Genomic DNA, 21,474 nt, shown 5'->3' with positions numbered 1-21,474 from the left:
AATGCTGGCCTTCCTAGTGGCTTAAAAAAGAAATTGTACCACATCAAATTTGCTGTTGCTTAGAAATGGACATTTCCACTGACTCTGGGGTTTTAATCCAAAACTATGGCAATCAGGCAACAAATTACACAATGCCTAACAAGAATAGAAATTTACAGGATTTGTCACAAGATGTAACAGTGCACCAAATCACATGCCAATTATGAGATACTATAAATGTCAAAGTAAGGTGACTCAGGTCCTAAAGAGCAGAATCTATATTAAAACTGAAATACCACAGTCAATAAAAAATTAAAATTAGAACTATGCTATATCTGTCATATAAATGTTTTAGTTTTGGTTTATGTCTGAATTCAGGAGTTCTGAATTACATATGAATTCTCCAGCTAGTCTATTACTATGTTTCATCACCAGCAGCAAGACATCAAGCCTATTCTGTCCAAGCAGCAGCACATTAAGTGTTGTCAGGAGACAAAAAAAGACGATGTTGCTTGTTTTCCGCTACCAATTGCAAAGAACCAAATAAAAAATTCTCAAGAGAATTTTAATTAACTAAAATCTCCAGCTCTGGCAATTTCAATGCCAAATTTCCTTATACAATTTCAAAATATCCACCCTGATGCTGCTCACTATATGCATTTAGTTTAAATTGTAATGAAATTTAAATATTTCACTTATAAACTCCACAGTTTAACCCGCACATGTACTTGTATTGGTTGGGCCTCAATACTCCCTTTGATCTAGGGAATCAGAGGAGGAGCAAAATAGGAACAGCAGAATAGAAAACATGAGAGCTCTTGGGTATAAAAAAGGTGCAACCTTTGTACTGTTTGCTTTATAGTCTAAGAATCTGTAGGGAACAGAGAAGGGTGTGACAGCTTTACCATCGATCTTGAGACCAGCAGAAAAGAATCTCTTGAAAAATCAGATAGTGACCAAGGGAACAGGTAAGATAAAACTTTATTTTGGATGCTACACAGGATGTGGTAAATGCAGTATTTAGCTAAATAAAATACAGTATTCAGCTCTATTAACATCAAATAAACTGTGAAAAGTGACCAGTTACAACTGGTGTAGTTACTAGTAGAGGTATACAAACAAAAAATAATGGTAGGTTGTTTCTGCAGTGCTTAATTTTGTTCCTACTCAAGTCAGGAATTGAATAGCTACAATGGAACTCTAGCACCAGGCACCTAGCTTAATCAGCAGTGTGCCTGGTGTCTAAGTAATGTCACGGCAAGAATCTATAAATTGGAGAGAAACTTATGAGATAAACTAGATTAAAGGATGAATACTGCTTGAAGCATGAAAGAAAATGCAATCGATAATGTATGTGCATCAATAGATAATTAACATTTCCAATGAGGCATGGGAGGGGGAAAAACAGGGTGAGGGAGAGTGCAAAAGATAGTATAACAAGGGCAAAGTTTCAAAAAGTAAGGGATATAATTTAAAGATTGGGAGTAACCGTGGAATTTAGATGGAATTGTACAAAATGAAGTATTTGTATGTAATGTATGTAATATAAATTGCCAATTAAATAAAGGCTTTAATTCAAACAGTATAAATAAATTCAAGAAACAACCTGAAGCTCTGTGCAGAAAAAGAGGTTTGAACAACATAGTGCACTGCTAAATCTGACTCCTTTATCCCAGCTGGAAAATCATAGACACATGTAGAACGGAATCTGAGAGTCTGCCTTCAGCAATAGAAACTGACTTGCCAGTGTAAATTTTGGAAACGATCCCTCAATCCAACTAAAACAGTGCCAGTGTAAAAGAGGGCTTAAAGAGGGTCACAGGGATGAATTAGATTTCTTTGAGAAAGAAAGGATGAGAGGGAAAGTGGTTCAAGTCAATAAAGCGCCGAGTAGAAATGTGAAGATGGAAGCAAACTATCTAATCTGGCTTCTCTATAGAACTAGAAGGCATATGTACAAAATTACAAACCTCAGGTGGTTCTGGCACACATCAGAAGGTCCCTAGCAAAATTAGATATTGATTTACTAATTTTAAAAAAGGACCTGTATAAATCGAAGTTTCTTAAACAGGGAGAAAACTACTTTTGCTTTAAAGTGTTCCCCAGCTGCCGATTGAAACCCAGAATATAGTAAATGTCAAATGTGTTGTACCAAAAGCTTGTTCTATCCAGGTTTGTAAAATGCAGCAAAATGTGAGAACAATCTTTAACAGGACTGCAAATTACACAAGATAATAGGAATTAATTGAACAAGTACAAATACTTTGTGGGTTGAATTTTATGCTGATTGGGCAGGCGAGCGCCCGACCCAATCAGGCGTGAAATTGCACCAGATGACAGCAGGTGAGCGCTCAACATCATCCTGTGCGATATTTCGGTCGGCGGGTATGTGCAAAAGTCAGAAGTGTGCCCACCGATAATTAAGAAGGCAATTAAGCCCATTAACGGCACAATTGTCTGTCATTTTACGTAGCCCATCCAACCTTACAGTTCGCAAATGCGTGAATCGGCCAGGCAGCCTTTACATTTTTCATTAAACCTCATCCAAGGGCAGGATGAGGTTTCCGTTATTAAATAAAATAAAAATAGAAATCGGTGGACAGCACTTTTATAATCTATATGTTCAGGCGCCTGATTGTGATGCTTTGACGTTTTTTTTCTGATTTTAAAAACATTATTTGCCGGGTTCATGGAGCTGTCAGCGCTCGCCCGTGCCGATCTCATTCCCCCGCCCTCCTCTCACCCCCATCCTGGCAGCACCGAGCTTTTCAGCGTGCGCTTCACGCTGGCTGGCTGTTAGTTCAGGCCCATGTAATGTTCCTGCATTTGCGTTCGGTTATGCATTGCTTCAAAACTCCCCCCCCCAGTGACAGAGTGTGAGCTTCTCCTTTTGTTTTCCATTTGACCACTGCTAACATTTCCAAGGTTTTAATGGAATGTATAACAAGCATTATTATATAACACATTTTACTGGCCAAACTGCTCTTGCAGAATTGTGAACTAGCTGTCAATTATATACCTAAATGGAAATATTTTCACCTTGAACCAGGGTATTGTTCACTTTGTGCGCACAGCATTGTGTAGAGTTACATTGGATGAAGATTGAGAAATTTAGATCTATAAGTGGAGATGTGTGGAAAGAGGGTAGATAGGCAGTAAAGGTTGGCTGCACTTAAGAAGTGTTCTTTAATTCTTGACTGCAATGGGGACAAGTTGCTGGTTGACTTGGCTGCAAACTTTTCTGGTTTTAGGCAGCTTTGGCTCAGCTCCCAGGTCCCTCTGCAATTATTGGCAGCACTTCGCGATTCCTCCCCTTTATTGGGATGGTTGACAGGCAAGGAAACCCTACGTGCTGAACTTGCAAATTATTATTTTCATAATCAAAGAATATTTCTATAAGAACACTTCCTTCAAATTGACATTGAGGAACTAATTTGAACAAAACTTCAATTAAAGTCTTTTATGGAAACCTTATGTAGCAACGACCAATCTAATCAGATACATGCTGGCACCTACCTTTCCCCCAAAGAAATAATGATTAAACATGTTGTAGTGGCAGAACTCCTCCTCTGAATAAAACTGGGAATACCTAAAGTCAAAAAAAAAGATTTATTATTGCAGGAATTCTCACAAATTGTGCACACAGGCTGTGGGATCTGGATGTTAAATAGAGCAACAGTTAAGAATGGACCTTCTTTGGAGGATTTTTTTAATCTAATGCATCAAGGTGAGAAATAGAGATAGAGATCTGTCAGTACAGAGATCTTGGTAATTTTCTCACATTTTGCACCCACTGTCAGCATCAATCAATCCTTCCGGAGTTGAGCACAAAATTTAGATGACTAATGTTAAACAAAGGCCCCATCTGCTCCATCAGTGATAATATCGGAAATAAAACACAGCAGCTCTTCTGATGGCCTGGCCAAAATATATCCTGCAACCACCACAAAAACAATTTGATATTCCAGCCATTTCATTGTTGTTTGTGGGACCTTCCTGTCTGCTAATGGGCTGCTGCATTTCCCTACAAACACTAACAAAAATGATTCATTGGCTGTGAAGTGCCCTGAGGGTGTTGGAGGGACTAATAAAATGAAAATTTGTCTTTTTTTTTACACAGTGTACAGCAAAAAAAATACAAGTCAATAAAGGGTGGTCAAAAGCTTGATTATCACATTTTTCCAATCCAGAAATCTTCCATCCACCACCACACCCCACCCCACCCCAACCCCAACGATTTGCTTTTTGCCAACCAGCCACCTTGATTACCTGAAAGTTGATAACCCAAACTCCAACCTGGCACGTTTCTGGGTGATCATCCAGCTCTGCCACCATAAAGCCAGTACGTGCTGAATGGAAAGATTAAGCTCAGTTCCATTTTTCACCGCTTTGCCAGGGTAATTTATGAGAGTTTGCTAACAACACAACAGGAAAAACCATGTAATTGGGGGAAGACGGTGGCGTAGTGGACTAGTAATCCAGAGGCCCAGGTTAATGTTCTGGGGACATGGGCTCAAATCCCACCACGCCAGCTGGTGGAATTTAAATTCAACTAATAAATCTGGAATTGAAAGCTAGTCTCAGTAATGGTGCCAATGAAACTATTATTGACTGCTGTAAAAGCCTATTCGGCTCACTAATGTCCTTTAGGGAAAGAAATTTACCCAGTCTGAGCTACATGGGACCCCAGACCCACCGTAATGTGCTTGACTCTTAACTGTCCTCTGCAATGGCCTAGCAAGCCACTGAATTCAAGGGCAATTAGGGGTGGGCAACAAATGCTGGCCTAGTTAGCGATGCTCACATCCCATCAAAGAATTTTTAAAAAATCAACCCTAAGTGTCAGTCCTCTCACCTAGAGGCCGTACATAGTTTACTATCAACCACAGGGTTAGTGCATGAATTGCCGGCCTCAGCATCTGGTAAATGTTTATATAAACATATTATATCAATTATGAAATTAGATTTTCTCTGCAGGCTGTTCAATATTAAATTAGATACAAGCAATATTAGTATACATTGCAAAAACAGAAAATGCTGGAAAAACTCAAAAGGCCTAAAAGCATCTGTGGAGAGAAAGGCAAAGTTAACATTTTGAGTCCGTATGACTCTTCTTCAGAGCTTTGCTTTTATCTTAGTATGCATAACCTTCATATGAACATAAATGCTTATTTCCCCAAATTAGCAGAGGGACGGGAGCACTGGGGGGGACTGCTGGACAAAATGTATTTTTCTAGTCATGTGGCATTTGCATCTCTCACGCCAATAATCTTTCGCTTACCTCAGACTTGTCATTATAACAACAACTAGCATTTATATAGTACCTGTAATATAGAAGAATGTTCCAAGGCACTTCACAGAAGCAATAACAACTTGTTTTTATATAGCACCTTTAATGTAATAAAACATCTCAAGCTGCTTGACAGGAGCATTATCAAATAAAATTTGACATTAAGTCAGATAAGGAAATTTTAATCAAAAATGACCAAAAGCTTGGTCAAAGAGTAGATTTTAAGGATATCTTAAAGGAGAAAAGGTAGAGAGATGGATAGGCTTAAGGTGGGTATTTCTGAGCATGGGGCCTGGACAACTGAAGGCACGGCTACCAATGGTGGAGCGATTAAAATTAGGAATGCTGAAGGGGCCAGAATTGGAGGAATGCAGAGAGACCTCAGAGGGTTGTAAGGCTGGAGGACGTTATAGAAAAGGCGGGCGGGGGTGGAGGGAAAGGAAATAGAGCGATTTGAAAAGAAGGATGAGAAATTTAAAGCTCAACTCGGAGCCAATGAAGGTCAAGGGGCACAGGGGAATGGGTGAACAGGACTTGTTAGGGTATGGGCAACAGAGTTTAGCACTCAAGTTTATGGAGGGTCCACGGTGGGTTAGGCCACAACTGGAGAATTGCATCCAGTTCTGGACACCATATGAGGATCTTTGAGAGAGTGCAATAGAGATTTTCCAGAATGGTTCCAGGGATGAGGGTGTGGGGAGATTTGATAGAGGTATACAAGATTATGACAGGTTTAGATAAGTAGATTTTAAAAAAGCTGTTCCGTTTAGCTGATGGTACATGGACCAGGGTTTTGGGCAAGAGGTGCAGAGGAGATGTGAGGAAGAACTTTTTTACTCAGCGAGTGGTAATAACTTGGAGCTCATTGCCTACAAGGCCAGCAGATGTGCATACAATGAATGATTTCAAAAGGAATCTGGATGGGCATTTGAAGGAAATAAACTTGCAGGATTCAGGCGACAGAGCAGGGGAATGGGACTAACTGGACTGCGCTACAGAGAGTTAGCATGAACTTGACAAGCTGAATGGCTTCCTTTTGTGCCATAATGAGTCTGTGAGGAGAGCATTAGAATGGTCAAATCCAGAGGCAACAAGGGGATGGATAAGGGTTTCAGCAGGGGCTAAGGTGGAGATGTGTTTAGTCAAGTGATATTCATTCACTAGTTGAGCTGAAACTGCTCAAACTCCTCTGAACTCAGGTTCCTTTCATCAAAAGAAAGAGAAGGCTTTTATCTCATCAATATGGAATGCATCTGGTTCCTGGACCCCAGGAATATTTAGAAATCAGGCCAATTCAAAACTATTTTGATGGGACATATCAAATTTCTGAATATGCGGAATTGACAAGGCCTTAACAGTCACCAGGAATTCACAAAGACTCACCGTTGATTTTGGATGCAGGTTTTTGTCATATAGGTGGGGCCTCGTTGGGTAACAGCACGCTGTTCTCTCCCTGCTTTCTCTGGCTCTCAATCCTGGTCTCTCTCCTTCTCCAAGTCCCACTACTCCTGCCTTGCTCTCGTTGACTTTTAATCCAGAAGTACTACTGCCCCCGAAATACCAGGAAATAGGGGCGAGAAACAAAACCATCTATTGATTTACTTGTCTGGTTTTTGGCAGACTCCACATAGATTGAGCAAGTCAGGTCAAAACATGTCCACAGAGGTCACATTCTTCTTTAAGCAACTTGTACTATATTACAGTCTAGCGCAATTATAACTAGCTTGAGAGCAGTAATAGGATTGTACTATGTTTTAAATGTCTTTGATTAACGTTGCATTGGTTGATTGATTTAAAAACTCAATTAGAGAAAAACTGATTTACTGTGTCACATCAAAATCAAAGGAGTTTGCAACATACATTGTTTTATTTAGCTTTTATTGTAGACACTTAAGTGGGACTAAATACTCTGGATTACCTCTCATACAAAACAATTCAATAGTAAAGTTACAGCTCTGAGTGTTAAAGCAGGAAGGTCTCGGGTTTGAAGTCCTTACTATACTGAATTAGATGATCCCACCTACTGCGACAGTAGGAGTGCTACAGTTGGCCTCAGAGCTCTTGGATTAAGTACCTGTAATGGAAAATCAAATCAAGATTCTAGCTCCAGTCACCCCTGATATAGTGTAAGTGTGTGGACAAGTGACAAGCACAGGATTGGGCACAGATGTCATACTCTCTCTTCACCCCTATGTCCAAATGGTCTATTGACACTCACGTCAGGTTTCACACATGAATAAAGGTCACTTAGTTGAGTGGTAGTGGCATCCTTACATCAGAAGATTGTCGATTCAAGCCCCACTCAGAGCAAAACATACATCTGAAAACTATAAAGAAAGATAGCTTAATATTTTGGGTAGAGATTCTTCATCAGAATCTTGTTGCAAAAATTTTACCCAAAACATTGATTTATTTTGCTCCCTGTCTGTCCTGTTTTACTGTCTTTATTTCTTTCCATTGCCATCGTCCAGAAAGTCAGAGTTAAAGGTAAAAGAAATGATCCTGCTGGAAGAGCCAAACAGAAGTCAGAGCTTACCTGCCAACAATTTATGTTCAGAGATGTGGTTACCCAGGCTGTCGTCAGCTCTTCTCCACAAGGCAAAGATTACCATCTCCATTCATCCTTCTCCCCTCCCTCCTCCCCAAACACTTCTAGCCATCTGCAATTGATCATATCTCCTTTTTGTTTCATGTGTAAGGACAGCAGTCTTCATCAGTGTCTGTCTCAGTAAGGAGCTTTATTGAACTGAACTTAAATCTCGGCCCCCCCATCCAAGGCAGAGTGCCTCATGGCAGAGTCACATAATTATGGTAAGCCAGTTAGTCAGTGCAGCATTGCATTTCCAAAACCCAAACATCCCCCTTTTCATATTAGAAAACAGGATACAAACATCCCCTTTTTCTCCCCAGTGAACAAAAAACACATTGGCATGCACAATCCTATGTGACTGAGTTGCCCAAGTTACCCACTGTTCTCATGGATTGACAACTGTTTGGTCTATTATTCAGTGTTATGACCGACGCTGTTGGTAAAGCGGAGTTATTTAAAAATCCCGGAGGGAAACTTTAAATTATTACTTATGACAGATGTTTAAGTGTTATGTTTGAGATGCGACTCTAAGCTCAGGAATCAGACCACTAGTTCCCGAGGTTTTACATTAAACTAAATTAATCATTTTATTAATTTACACAGGTTAAGATATATACACATGGCTACAAATTACTACTATCATAATTTTTAACAAATTCCCAAACTAACCTCCAATAACAACAACCCATAGGCTTAACCAAAACACCAGGCAAAGCATTTTCACCTTACAAATTCAAAATGGGATTCTTTCCACTGTGGAGCCAGTTGGAGGCTTGCAGCTGCCTTTTGATCTTACATTGTCTCTGCCCTGCATACCCGAAAACTTCTTCCTGACCACCCAATTGCTGCAAAGGAACAGCTTCGCTAGTTCAAATAGGCCTGTGGTTGCGCTGGTATATTTGGTTCATTCATTTCCACTGTGTACGGTCGAGGTGACAATTTCTCTACATGTGCCATGTTTCCACATGGGCCAACTCCTGTTGAAAGCATTGAAGGTTTGCACCCTGACTGGCTCTCCAATGCGCAGCTCTGGCAATGGTTTGGCGGTCTTGTCAAACTGAAATTTGGCTGTCATTTCACCTTGATCTTTTTACTCACGCCTGTTATTACTTCAGGTTTCAGTAGCTCTTCTGCTATTGGAAGTGTAGTTTGTGTGTGGCGTGACATCAGACTCTGGCCAGGACTACCTTCCTGTAGAACTGCTTCATTTACTTTCAGCTTGTGCATTTCATTGCACTGACATGGTCGGCAACCACCTTGCGGTTTACTTGACATTGTCTCCCTCTCTCTGGGGTCTTCAGTCTCCCTCGCTCAGGAGTTTTTTTGTTGTCCTTTATCTGCCGGCACGCTCAAGGTTACCAGCCCAAGCTTTAGACTTGCTCCAGCTGAGATGAGTGGCCCCATCTATGATTTGGAATTCTAGGTCTTCCTGCTTGGCATTGCAATGGGCTGTCAGACTAATTCATCCCGTCGGTATGAGTATTGTGCCATCACATAGCCTCAACCTTACTTTCGAGGGCTTCATTTTCAGGGTGGCACATTGAACCACTTCACACAGATTTGTGAAGGTCATTATGTTGCATGACGCACCAGTGTCTATCTGACACATCTTGTTCACTTGATACAATGATGACCCCAGAGGTAAAGTAACAGTCACAAACCATTTGTCACCTAAGGGCTTGACTGAACCAATCTGTTGTATCGTGTATAGTTCATCACCAGACTCGTTTGCTGATATCTCTCCAGTGGCCATCTGTACAGGCTTGTTTTTTTGGTCAAACACTTGTGTGCGAAATGATTTTGCTTCTTGCAGTCAAAACACTGTTTTCCCCATGCTGGGCAATCCTTCTTTTCCCATGCCTGCTGTCCTTTGCAGTATCTGCATCCTGCCCTTTGTCTGCGATCGCTTAGCTCTTTTGGCTTGGACTCTCTCTCAGTATAATGTGCTCTGCCATACATATGCTATAGCTCACAACTTCTGCATTTTGACATGTCTATCGCTTTCTTTAGCGTCAGTTTCTCATCTTTCAATAGACTTCTCTCATCGAGGGGTCTCTCACGCCGAGGACCAATTTATAATCATATCATCTTTTAGCTGTCCAAATTCACATGATTCTGCTGGATGTGTTACTGCCGTGACATACCATTCAATGGTCTCGTTTTCACTCTGAACTCTAGTGTTGAATACATATCGTTCATATGTAACATTCATTTGGGGTTCAAAATTTGTATTCAAGGCTTTCAAAATCTGTCATCCTTTTTCTTTGCTCAATTTCTAGATTTAGGGCAATATACACTTTGTAGCAGTCCTCCCCAGCACTGTTACAGTGTGACTACTCTTATTGGTTCAGGCTTGTTCATTAAGTCTGTTGCAATCTCTCAGTTTTGCCATCAAGTGGAAAAACTGTCAGTTTTGCCATGCATCATTTTTCAATGATACTGGAGATGGGATTGGAAAATTTACTGCAGCCATTGTTTATTCACTCAGTATTTTTTATTTGCAGCCTCTGTCTGTTTTCTTTGTCCTTTTTCTCTGCAGCCAGTAATTTCACTTGCAGCTTTTGTGTGATTTCCTTTTATTCTTTTTTCAGCAGCAATTTGTTTTGCAGATTTGAACCTGTGTTCCTGGGGTGCTCAGTGTCTTCTTTGCAGGGTTCACAAATCTATTTTTTCTTCACTTCTGTACACCATGCTTCATGTATAAGGACCACTGTCTTCATCAGTGTCTGTCTCAGTGAGAGGCTTTATTGAACTGACCTTAAGAGGCAGAGTGAATCATGGCAGAGTTACATGACTATGGTAAGCCAGTTAGTCAGTACTGCATTGCATTTCCAAAACCCAAACACATATCTTAGTTATGAATTTGGAATGCATTTACTTGACACCCAAGCCAATCAAACTGAAACTGGTATTTCGCTTATTCATTTACCCAGTTGCAGCAAAGAAGGTGTATGCAATTTACTTACACTCCCAGAAATGAGTACAGTACTGTCGCTTTATATTAATGCACTAGTAATCCAGGGGACACAAGTTCAAATCCCACCATGGCAGTTTATGAATGTGAATTCAGTTTAAAAAATCTTCAAATTAAAAGCTTATGTCATTAAAAATGACCATGAGGCTGTCAGGCTATTGTAAAAACTAAACAGATTCATTAGTGTCTTTTAGGGAAGGAAACTTGCCATGCTTACTGAAACTTGTCTATGTATAATTCCTGCCCCACACCAACATGGGAATATTAACTGCCCCCTGATGTGGCCTAGCAACCACTAAATTGTACCAGGAAAACTCGTTGTTCGAAAGGTGCCCAACTACAGATGGGCAATAAAAATGTCAGCTGTGCCTGTGAGAAGGAAAGGGGGGATAAAAAAGAGGGAGGTGCGTTCCCCCACATTTTTTTTCACTTTCACTCTAATAAATGCGAAAGATTTACTTTTAAAAGAAAACACCAATGCAATATTAAGATTACTCTTCAACACAGCAGTGCTCTGTGGCACTATTTATTTAAATGCTGACTTTCAAATCAGCACACGAGGCCTGTGGGCTGCCAGATCCTCTCTGACTGCTACAATGCAACCTAGTGCCTCAAATTAGCCCTTCCGTCAACTACATACAATTATTCAAGTATGACTTCATACCGCTCAACATACTGAAACCTTCCAAAGATCCCACCCACTAACTCAGCCCCACATGCAGCAGGGAGCTCATCAGAAAATCACAGATATACTCTGGGTTTCTGAGAGTTTGGGTGACAGGTGGAGTAACTGCTCAGCATACAGGAGGCGGAGAATTTCCTGAAGTCATCCTCCTGCAGTTACAGAGAATTGAGGAGGATTTTAAGTGGGTGGCCATTTGGGCAGGGATTCTCAGAGTGTGGAGCACTTTCAAACTGGCTTTCAGCGCTAAATGCTGGCAAGGGTGATGATAGCTTGGAGGGATGCAGGCTACAGTGCAATGGGGCAAGTGCCTGCATGGGGAACAGGGCGGTGGGTACAGCAAAGTGTAGAAATACTGTGGTCATAGGGAACCGGGGTAAAAGACATCACTGAATGGGTGCAGGACATTCTGCAGGGAAAGGGGAACAGCCAAAGTTCATGTTTCATTTTAGAATCAATGATGTAGGTAGAAAATAGATTGAGTTCTTATCGAGCGTTTTTCATAAATAGACAGGATGTAAATGGGAAATCAAAGGTACCAATCCCTGGACTATTTCCAATGCCAAGTACTGATGAGTATAAAATGGCTGAAGAACTGGTGCAGGAGGAAGAGCTTCAGGCACCCGAGGTATTGGGTCCAGTTCTGGGGCAAGAGGGACCTGTACAAAATGGACTGGGACCAATCTCCTCGCAGGAAGATCAGCCAGAACCATGGTGGCGGGGTACCAGTAATGAAGCAGGTACAAGATACACACAGGACTGGGAGAGACAAACAGTGTTAGAATAGGGAACAGCTCAGAAATAGGAATTATCAGACAGGGGTGGAATGCAAGACAGGCTAAGAAATATTTAAAATGTATCTGCATAAATATCAGCAGCGTGGTAAATGAGGTTGTTCAGCTGCTGGCACAAGTGGGATTATGAAATGGTAGCAATAACATAAACCAGGATCAAACAAGTAGAGGAATAGGCACTTAATATTCCTGACTACACCCTGTATTCAGGAACATAGGCCCTTTCAATCCTTGAGCATGCTTTGGATTTCCTTTCTCGCCTTTCTGAAATAGTGGTATGGTATTTAGGAAAGACAGGGCAGGCAAAAATATGGGGGTAGGGGGCGCGGTGACAGTAGTGATCAAAGGTACATTAAAGCACTAGAAAGGAATGATGTACTTAACAGTTCAAGACAGAATTAGTTTGATTAGAATTACAGAACAATAGACAAGCTATTATGCTGTTGGGTGAAGATTAAGAAGAGCAAATTTGAAGGCAAATTGCAGCAAGATGCAGGAACTTTAGTGCAGTGAAAATGGGGACTTTAAATTTCCTAATATCGACTGGGAAAATAACAGAGTGGATGTACAACGTCAAACTATTCATTAAAAGGCAGAAAGTTAGACTTTTGAAATAACATTCAATATGTAAATTGTCTGATAAATAAATGACTTAAAACTGTAGAAGCGAATTTAAAATCCTGAGCCTCACAACCAGTAAGAATGAGCAGACCATGGAACCATAGAAAAGTTACAGTACAGAAAGAGGCCATTTAGCCCATTGTGCCTGCACCAGCCAAAAAGAGAAAAAAGAAACTAGCCGCTTGTTTTATTCACACTTTCCAGCACCTGGTCCGTAGCCTTGCAGGTTACAGCACTTCAGATGCAGATCCAGGTACCTTTTAAATACATTGAACGTTTCAGCCTCAACCAGCAACTTAAGCAGTGAATTCCAGATGACTATCACCCTCTGGGTTAAAAAGTTTTTCTTCGTGTCCCCTTTAATCCTTCTACCAATCACCTTAAACCTATGCCCCCTGATAATTGACCTTTCAGCTATGGGAAACAAGTCTTTCCTGTCTACCCCATCTAGGCCCCTCAATTTTGTATACCTCAATTAGGTTACCCCTTAGCCTCCTCTGTTCTAATCCTAGCCTATCCAATATCTCCTCATAGCTGCAATTTTCAAATCCTGGCAATATTCTTGTAAATCTCCTCTGCACTCTCTCCAACACACTATGTCCTTCCCGTAATGTGGTGATCAAAACTGTACACAAAATGCCCAACCAGCATTTTGTACAGTTCCATCATTACAGCCCTGCTTTTGTATTCAATACCTCCCCCATTAAAGGAAAGCATTCTATATGCTTTCTTGACCACCTTGTCCACCTGTTCTGCCACCTTCAAGGACCTATGGACATGCACTACAAGGTACTTCACTTCCTCAACCCCTCTCAATAACTTCCCACGTATTGTGTATTCCCTTGCTTTGTTTGCCACCCCTCCTCCCCCCCCCACCCCATATGCATTATCTCACAATTTTCCAGATTGAATTCCATCTGCCACTTCTCTGCCCACTCAACCAAACCATTGATGTAATTCTGGAGTCGACAGCTATCCTCTTCACTATCAACTACACAGCCAGTTTTTGTGTCATCTGCAAATTTCCCAATCATGCCTCCCACATTCATGTCCAAGTCATTAATATATACAACAAACAACAAGGGCCCCAACACTGAGTCATGTGGAACACCACTCGAGACTGTTTTCCATTCACAAAACATCAATCGGCCATTACTCTGTTTCCTGTCACTGAGCCAATTTTAGGTCCAACCTGTCACCTTCCCCTGTATCACAAGAGATCCCACTTTCCTGTCCAGTCTGCCATGTGGGACTTTGTCAAAATGCCTTACTGAAATCCATATAGACAACATCCACTGCACTACCCTCATCAATCCTCCTCGTTATTTCCTCAAAAAATTGTAAGTTAGTAGAGCACGATCTTCCCCTCACAAAGCTATGCTGACTATCCCTGATCAACCCATGCCTTTCTAAGTGACAGTTTATCCTGTCTCAGAATTGTTTCCAATAATTTGTTCACCACCAAAGTCAGACTGACTGACCTATAATTTTTTGGTCTATCCCTCTCCCCCTTTTTAAATAATTGTACATTGTTCGCAGACCTCCAATCCTCTGGTACGTCGCCTGTATCTAGTGAGGATTGGAAAATGATCCTCAGAGCATCTGCTATTTCCTCCCTGGCTTCCTTTAACAACCTGGGATAAAATCCATCTGGCCCTGGTGATTTATCCATCTTCAAGGATGCCAGTCCCTCCAGTACTCCCTCTCTCATTGTGCTTATTGTGTCTTATATTTCACACTCCTCCTCTTTAACTAGAATATCTGCATCATCTCTCTCCTTAGTGAAGAAAGAGACAAAGTACTGATTGAGAACCCTGCCCATATCTTCTGCATTAACCCACAAGTTACCATGTGCATCTCTGATCGGCCCTACATTTTCCTTACTTATTCTCTTGCTCTTAATGTTCTGATAAAACATCTTAGGATTTTATTTGATTTTACCTGCCAATATTTTTGTATCCTTTCTTTGCTTCCTTAATTTCCATTTTTATTTCACTCCTGTACTTTCTACACTCCTCTAGGCTTTCTACAGTATTAAGTCTTCTTTAACTGTCATAAGCTTTCTTTTTCTGCTTTATCTTGGCCTGTATGCTTCTGGATAACCAGGAGACTCTAGATTTGGCAGTACCATCCTTCTTCTTTGTGGGAACATGTCTACACTGTGACCATAGAATCTTGCCTTAGAATGTCGTCCACTGATTTGACGCAGATTTTCCTTCCAATAGCTGTATCCAGTCCACTCTTGTCAGCTCACCCTTCAGCTTTGTAAAATTTGTCTTCCCCCAATTTAGAACTTTTATTCCTGTTCTATCATTCTCTTTTTCCATAATGATGCTAAATCTAAGTATATTATGGTCACTATCTCCAAAATGGTCCCCCACTGCTACTTCATCCACTTGCCCAGCTTCATTTCCCAAGACTAAATCTAGAATTGTGCCCCCTCTCGTTGAGCTTGTTATGTGCTGGCTAAAAAAAATTCCCTTGAATGCATTTCAAGAATTTTGTGTCCTCTGTGCCCTTCACACTGTATCCCAATTGATATTAGGTTAGTTGAAGTCCCCAACGATTACTGCCCTATTGTTTTTGCACTCAGAAATCTGTCAACATATTTGCTCTTCTAACTCTCTTCACTATTTGGGGATCTGTAGTATACTCCTGGCAGTTTGGCTGATCCATTTTTATTTCTGAGCTCAACCCATATGGCCTCATTTGATGCTTCATTTAGTATATCATCCCTCCTCACAGCTGTAATTGATTCTTTAATCAATTTTGCTACACCCCCACATTTTTTATCTCCCTCCCTATCCTGCCTGAAAACTCTATATCCAGGGATGTTGAGGTGTCATTTTTGCCTCTCCTTAAGCCAGGTTTCTGTTATAGCGATGATATCATGCTACCATGTGTCGGTGCTCTCAGCTCATCGGTTTTACCTACAATGCTCCTTGCATAATTCTCCATCTCCCATTCCCTGCTCTGAATTTGCCCTCAGGTTCCCAGCCCCTGCCAATCTAGTTTAAACCCCACCTCCCCCCCCCCCCCCCCCCCACAACAGCACTAGAAAATCTCCCTGTGAGGATATTCACCCCAATCCTGTTCAGGTGTAGACCGTCCGGCTTATACACATCCCCCCTTCCTCAGAACCAGTCCCAATGCCTCAGAAATCTAATGTCCTCCCTCCTACACCAGCCTTCCAGCCATGTTTTTATTCGTTCAGTTCTCCTATTTCTATACTCGCTTGCACGTGGGACTGAGAGTAATCCTGAGATTACTGCATTAGAGGTCCTGCTTTTCTATCTCCTTCCTAGCTCCCTAAAGTCTGCTTTCAGGACTTCATCCCCTTTCCTACTCAAGTCATTGGTACCAACGTGGACCATGGCCTCTGGCTGATCACCCTCCCCAAGAAGAATGTCCTGCAATTGCTCCGTGACATCCTTGACCCAGGCACCAGGGAGGCAACATCCCATCCTGGAGTCACGCCTACATCCCAGAAATGCCTGTCTTTTCCCCAAACTAACAGATCCGCTATTACTACTACTCTTTCCCTCTTCTTTCTCCCCTCCTTTATGGCAGAGCTGCCTGTGATGCCACAAACTTGGCTCTGACTGCACTCCTCTGAGGAGCCAACACCCTTACTGGTATCCAAAACAGAAAACTGATTGGTAAGCGGGACCCCAGGAGACTCCTGCACTGCCTGCCTAATTTTCTTGGACTGCCCGGCAGTCACCCATACCCTTTCTGCCTCCAGGCTCCTAAGCTATGGTGTAACTACCTCTCTGAAAGTGCTATCCACATAGCTCTCAGCCTCATGGATGTGCCACAGTGACTCCAGCCACCGCATGACCTCCGAAATCCGGAGCTCAAGGTTCTGCTGCTGGTGATACTCCCTGGCTCAGGGTCTTCCTCTCACACTCTCCTCTAGATGCTGTTGATTGTCTGTCCCAGGGTCCTGCTCTCACACTCATTCCACTCCTCTCAAAATAGAACAATGGTAGCATCCCACATGTTACAGGGCTTGCATTCCACATGACCAAGCTGTCCTGCCATGGCTCCAATTTACTTCCCTTGTGTTAACTTTATTCTACTTTGGTTTACTTACGGAACTTTATTTTACCTGGCCTGAACTTAATTTTATTTCCCTATTGCTTATATTTCTTGCTTAAATGGAAGTAGCCCCTTCTTTTAAAAAGAATGTGTTTTTCTAATTCTCAGCTACTTGATGACACTCCCTAACAGCAGATTCTCACCAACCAATGAACTTATGCTTTTCCTGTGATGTTAGGTACTAGGTGCTGATGACTGCCTGTCTCAGGATCCTCCTCTCGCACTCTCCTCTAGGTGCTGACGACTGCCTGGCTCAGGGTCCTCCTCTCACTCTCTCCTCTAGATGCTGTTGATTGCCTGTTCCAGGACCCTCCTCTCACACTCATGCCACTCCTCCCAAAATAAAGAGAGGGAGGAATACCTGAGTGTATATAAAAAAAAAACTTTCTTAATCAGTATGTTTCCAGCCCAATGAGGGAGGAAGAAAGCAGTGTTGGATCTAACTATGGAAGGAAGAGGAGCATGCTTCAGTGGGAGAGCATTTGGAAAGCAGGGAAACGGTCACAGAGAAATCAAATGTGAAAACTAATTTCAATGAGTTGAAAAGGGATCTGGTGCAGGTGGATTGGAGTTAAAGGTTGGCAGGTAAAACCGTAAAGGAGCAATGAGTGGCCTTCAAAGATATTTCAGATACAGACTGGACACCTACAGGGGGAAAGGAAGGGCTAAAAAAAGCTAGAGCTTCCTGGACATAGAGATTAAAATGAAACAGCAAAAATGAGGCTTATGATAGATTTCGGATTCATCATTCAGTAGTGAACCTAGCTGAACACAAGAAAATGAGGGGCAAAGAGAGTGTATGGGAATAGATTAGCAGGTGGAATAAAGAGGAGCCCAAATATTCTCTCTAAATAGTAAAATTGTAGCCAAAGGAGGTATGGGACCAAAAACTAAATGTTCTTGTGGAGGCAGAGGGCATGGCTAAAGTACTAAATGAGAATTTTACATCTGTCTTCACTAAAGAAAGGAATGTTGCAAATGTCACAGTAAAGAGGAGGCAGTAAAGAAATTGGATAGGATGAAAATAGATTAAAGAGATATTTAAAAGGTTGGCAGTGCTCAAAGCAGAAGTCACCCAGTCCAGATGGAATGCATCCTAGGATGCAGAGGGAAGTAAAGGTGGAAATTTCAGAAGATTTGGCCAATCTTCCAATCCTCCTTGGATATGGGGTGATGCCTAAGAAATGCAAATGCTCCATTCGTTTAAAATATATGATGGGATGGGGTGTGGACAGGAGGGATATATCCGGAAAATACAGACCAATTAGCTGAATATCAGTGGTGGGGAAAATTTTAAAGACATTAATTTGCAACAAAATTAATTAGCACTTGGCAAAACAACCAGAGGTGTCATGAGGGAAAAAATTATCCTCTAAGCGATGATCTAGAACACACTGTCTGAAATGGTGAAAAATAACTTTCAATGAAGAATTGAATAAATATTTGAACTAGAAACGTTGCAGGGCCACCAGGAAAGAGTAAGGCAGTTGTACTAACTGGATATCTCTTTCAAAGGGATGGTACAGGCACAAATGAGCCAAATTACCTCCTTCAGTGTAATATCATGCTATGATTCTACACTGCAGCTTTTATGTCATTGCTGCTGTATGTTCGGCCCCACAGGCTGGGCGGACTTTTGGAAAATATCCCCCCTTACCTTAGTTTGTCTGTTATCAATAAACCCTGAAGCTAATGGAGCAAATTCCAAAACATTCATCCGTCCTCAAACCTGCCCCATTCAACCCTGGTCAGCTGTGCACAGAACAAACATGGCTTAACCAGAACCTTCCCAAAGTGAGAGTTTTATTTAATACTGCTGGGTTGTTGAATATTAACCAAAAAACTTTTCTACCCCTTTAACTGATAGAAAGAGAGACTGGACAAGTTAGTGGGACATATAAGGGAAGGTTGGTGGGTAAGGTAAAGCAAAATAGTAAACAATTTTATAAGCATATAAAAAGTAAAATAGTTAAAGGAAAGGCAGGACTGATAAGAGATGAAAAAGTAAATCTTACAGAAGAGAATAATGGCAGAGACGCCAAATGAGTGCTTTGCCATACTTTTCATTGAAGTCTGCCATAGTGGAGCAGCTAGAAAAGGTAACTACAAATATGAAAAAGAATTGCTGAAACTCACTGTAAAAGACAGCAAGCCCTGACGGCTTGCCTCCTAGAATGCCAACAGAAATCAAAACTAGAGGTTGTGGTCACAATCTTTCAAATATCCTTATGCAGGGATGTTGTTTCCTCTAGCTGGTGGGTCTAGAACAAGGGGTCACAATTTCAGGAAATGGGATAGGCCATTTAGAACTGAGATGAGGGGCAAAAATTTCCCCCCCGTTGGTGGGGTTGAGTGGGGGCGGGTGCAAACCCGATCGGCGCCCCCAATCGGGGACGTGGCGCCATTTTACATGGGCGAGCCAATTAAGGCCTGCCCAGCGTGAAGCTCGCCCAGAAACACTGAGCGCTCCCTGTGTGGGCGGGTGGGATTCCCTGCATGCGCACGAAAGAGCGCAGAGATCTCCCTGAGGCACAGAAGTGCCTCAAGGAGATCGGTTTGACATGTGTAAATTTCAATAAAGGGAAATAAAAACTTTTAAAACATGTCCCCTCATATGGCACTGCCACACGAGCTGGGACATGTAAATTAATAATTTTTAAAATTTTTATTAGATTTTAAAACACTTCATGAAACCTCATCCTGCCTGTGGATGAGGTTTCTGGAAAAGTGCGAAGGCCGCCTGGGCTCTTCTCCTGCCCGCCAACCTTAAGGTTGGACGGGTAGCTCAGCTAATTGAATTAATTAATATTTAAATGGCCTTAATAGGCCTTTGACAGTTTGGCGGGTGCGCAGCTGAGTTGGCTGCGCGCCCGCCAAACTGAAAATCTAAATGACACAGGGAGACATCAGGACACCCGCCCAACATCACCCCCGTCATTTTACGTGTCGGCGAGCGGGCACCATCCCCGCTCGTCAACCGGAGAATTCTGCCCGAGGGGAAACTTCTTCACTCAGCGGGTGGATTCTGTACCACAGAGGACTGTGGAGGTCAAGTCACTGAATATATTTAAGAAGGAAACAGATAGATTTCTAGACTCTAAGGGTCAAGGGATATAGGGGAGAATGGGAGTATGGCGTTGAGATTGAGGATCAGTCATGATCATATTGAATGGCACAGCAGGTTCGAAGGGCAAGATTGCCTACTCCTGCTCCTAATGTCTATGTTTCTAACAAATGAAAGTTGGTCAGAAGCATAGAGGGATGCCAAAATAACACCTCTGCTTCAAAAAAGCGATAAAAGGATAAAAACCAGGTAACTAGATCATTCAGCCTAACCTCAAAAGCAGATAAGCTTAAGCCATAATACAAGGTCAAATTAAAACTTGCCTCGACAGAAAAATCAGCTTAATTAAGGACAGACTGCACTGATTTGAGGAGTTAATGGAGTATATTTATAAAAGAAATGGAGTAAATGTCCATATGGATTTTCAAAAGGTTTTTGAAAAGATGCCCAGGGAGCTTGTGCCTTAAGGGGCAGCAGTGACAGTTAGCTAAAGGCAGAAAACATAGTGGTGGGTAATGGATATTTTTCCAATTAAATATTAATGTCCAAGGGAAAACAAGAAGCATAGAGTACAAAAAACAAAGAGGTAATAGTAAAATCATTGGTTAGGCCAGTTAGAATGATGTGTTTAGCTTTGAGCGCCTTACTTTAGGAAGGGTTTCAAGGTCATGAATTGGAAACAGAAAGGATTCAGTATGATACCAGAGATGTGAGGTGTTATGATTATGAGAAGGGATGAGAAAAATTGGCACTCTTTTTTTCTTAGAACGATTGAGGTTAAATAAATGCTGATTCAATGAGAGGCCTTGATAAAATAAAATATAGTAAACTGCTTCAATGCTTGACAATTAGACAAGTAAAAGACAAAATCAAGGAGTCACCACAATAGTTAAGGGAAGGGTTAAGAGATTTTATTCTATGCAGATGGTGGTTAGAAGATAGAATGCCCCACCAAAAGCAGTGGTGGGAGCAGAATGCATAACAGCATTTAACAGGGGAGTGGATAAATATTTGAAAAGAAGGTTTTAAAGGGTATGAAAAAAACACAAGGGAAAGGGACGAAGCAAAAAGTTCTTTCAACATGGAGATCAGCACAATGATTGAATGACCTCCCTTCTGTGCTAAAAATTTCAATGATTTTATTTAACTTTCCAATCAAACATAGAACAGTAATATAAATTTATAACCATCCTTTAATTAATTAAGAGCCATGAAGCATCAGAAAACAAATCAGTCAACCATACTCCTCCTAAAGAAACTCCCTGACAATTATTCTCAATTCAAAGACCTCTCCAGTGTATAGTTGGGATTTTGATCTGCACATGTGTTTGATTAACTGTTATTAATAAAAGAGCAGCAAGTGGCTAGCATCACATCCC

At 41.5% G+C, this 21,474-nt stretch overlaps 1 pseudogene across 1 annotated transcript in view; it reads right to left on the bottom strand.

Annotated features, from left to right (window-relative positions):
• LOC144688708 (rRNA N(6)-adenosine-methyltransferase ZCCHC4-like) overlaps window positions 1–21,474 on the bottom strand; it is a 93,373-nt pseudogene that overhangs the window by 27,056 nt on the left and 44,843 nt on the right. The window contains exon 5 of the transcript XR_013578461.1: window positions 3,496–3,568. The product of XR_013578461.1 is annotated as an rRNA N(6)-adenosine-methyltransferase ZCCHC4-like (transcript). The remainder of the gene's footprint in view (window positions 1–3,495; window positions 3,569–21,474) is intronic.

Source organism: Cetorhinus maximus, chromosome 1 (assembly GCF_964194155.1).
Source record: "Cetorhinus maximus chromosome 1, sCetMax3.hap1.1, whole genome shotgun sequence".
Classification (NCBI taxonomy): Eukaryota; Metazoa; Chordata; class Chondrichthyes; order Lamniformes; family Cetorhinidae; genus Cetorhinus; species Cetorhinus maximus.
The sequence above is the reverse complement of the archived record's forward strand: the minus strand, read 5'-3'. Positions and strand labels throughout refer to the sequence as shown.